The 2161-nt window shown below is 46.9% G+C and overlaps 1 protein-coding gene and 1 long non-coding RNA gene across 20 annotated transcripts in view; both read right to left on the bottom strand.

Annotated features, from left to right (window-relative positions):
* LOC128881814 (uncharacterized) overlaps positions 1–1859 on the bottom strand; it is a 3034-nt gene extending 1175 nt beyond the window's left edge. The window contains exon 1 of the long non-coding RNA XR_008458184.1: positions 43–1859. This is a non-coding gene — a long non-coding RNA (uncharacterized LOC128881814). The remainder of the gene's footprint in view (positions 1–42) is intronic.
* Positions 1–2161, bottom strand: part of LOC128881812 (plasma membrane calcium-transporting ATPase 3) — a 74199-nt gene that overhangs the window by 43036 nt on the left and 29002 nt on the right. The window lies entirely within an intron of this gene.

Raw genomic sequence — 2161 nt, 5'->3', positions numbered from 1 at the left:
AAACTTTTACCATCGTATTCCTGACATTTCTCTGACTAAAACCTTATTACGTATTATATATTGGGTGGTCCAGAAAGTTCGTGCCAATTTCTCACAAAAATTCATATAATATATATAATATAATATATATATACACATGTATTTATTGAATTACATAGGTGCCATTTTGTTCCACAACCTTTCCACCTTTTAAGAGGTGTACGTTAAGGTATGCATGTCATTCGTTTTCAACCATCTCGACATATTCAGACCTGTAACCACCTACCAAAAATCGACATGGACTCTCCGGACAACCCAATATAATAGAACACTGACTAAATCTTGCTCAATCGTGAAAAATACAATTGAAAAATAATAAAAGCATCGCCTCTATTGAGACTTGCCTCCGGTGAAACATATTCTATATCAAGAAAGTAACTCGGTGTAACGATTCCTAGTGCAACGATGAACAACCGATTCGAAGGACGATCATCGCTCTCCGACTTCCAGTGAACGCAACCTCGGTCCCGGTGACGGTGCCGCGGACGATTCTGAAACAGCCAGCAATAATATACAAGACACAGAATAAAGAGATGTTTTGCGGTAAGAGATGAGCCAACGAACGAGGGGGACATGAGGTGCAATGCGGAGAAAAAGTGAGCGATATAAAATGCGGTAAATCCCTGGAACGGAGAACGGATGACACTCGTCGAGAAGCGTGTGGTACGGTGTACGTGTACGTGTGTTGTGTGTGCGGTGATGACGAAAGAGATACTTTTGTAGTTGTCGGGAGGGGCGTCAGCGATGAAACGAAACAGAAAGGAAACGACAAACGCAATGACGATGACGAGGAGTCGGATAGGAAGAACTCGAGGGACCGATGCACGGAGAGGAACAAGGGAACCAAAGGGGTTGTGATCTTGAGAATTCTTTCCTTCTCCTCTGGACCAAGCTTCTATCGTCCTTTTCCCGTAACGCGGTCGGTAGTCACGCGCGAGTCTCTTATCTCTTGTCAGCGTCGATATACATCTCGTGTACTCGGCCCAGCGATGCGGTATCCTTTACCTGTTAGAGGGACAGCTCGAGTGAGACTCGGGAACCGCAACTACCGTTTCTATGCGTCGTTGGACGAGTCGCTCGTAAAGCATCGGCAAGCGGATCACGCAGAAGGTTAAATAAAGGCGAGAAAACAACCCCAGGAGCACGTACGTGCGCCACGCACGTCTCCCTCGGCACTCGGCGAGACTGTTTCTCGACAGAGGCCGACCACAGAAGCGACGAAAACATTTCCTGCATCGATAATCGTTCTCGCTTTTGTCGTTTCCCACGTGCGTATTTAGGCTGGTTAGTTAGCTCGACGCGAGAGCGCAGCGAGTTATCCCCGGGTCCCGATTCGCGGAGCACAGGTGCTCAGCCGCAGGACCGTGAGCGGGGTCCGCTCGAGCAGGACGCGGCGTGGTCCTGAAGGAATCGTCGCAGCCTGTGTCTGCGAATCGGGAGGCAACCTAAGCGGACAGAAAGAAAACAGATGAAGAGACGGAAAACCGGTTCAGAAGGAGAAAGGTTTGCCGGGCCGTGACAGCGTTGGGCGGGATTAAAGCGTCCATTTTTGGGGCTACGTTAACACCTCGGGGGGTCGAATCATGCCTTATGTTTCAGACATTTCGGATACGAAGGGGTTGTTCTTGAGAGGTTCGATTATAGAAGATTTAGGACTGACCGAGGACTTTCTGATTGGGATATGTAGACCATGCGACAGACTCTAGTAGAAATTTGGAAGTTTAGATCATGCAAGGTCTCTCTAGTAGGAGGTTCGGACCACCCAAGCTCTACTAGTACAAGTTTTGAAGCTTCCAAGATTTTTAACAGGGGATTTGAACCATCCAAGCTTTCTAATAGAAGTTTTGGACCATCCAAGCTCCAATAGTAGAAACTTTGAAGCTTCGAAGACCCAATAGTAGAATCTTTGAAGCTTCGAAGCCCCAATAGTAGAGTCTTGGAAGCTTCGAAGCCCCAATAGTAGAGTCTTGGAAGCTTCGAAGCCCCAATAGTAGAATCTTGGGAGCTTCGAAGCTCCACTAGTTCAAGTTTTGAAGCCTCCAAACTTTTTAACAGAAGATTTGAGCCATCCAAGGTTTCTAATAGAAGTTGTGGACCATCCAAGCTCCAATAGTAGAAACTT

The sequence above is a fragment of the Hylaeus volcanicus genome, chromosome 9 (assembly GCF_026283585.1).
Source record: "Hylaeus volcanicus isolate JK05 chromosome 9, UHH_iyHylVolc1.0_haploid, whole genome shotgun sequence".
NCBI classification, from domain to species: domain Eukaryota; kingdom Metazoa; phylum Arthropoda; class Insecta; order Hymenoptera; family Colletidae; genus Hylaeus; species Hylaeus volcanicus.
Note: the sequence above shows the minus strand (reverse complement) of the source record. Positions and strands in the feature narration are given on the sequence as shown.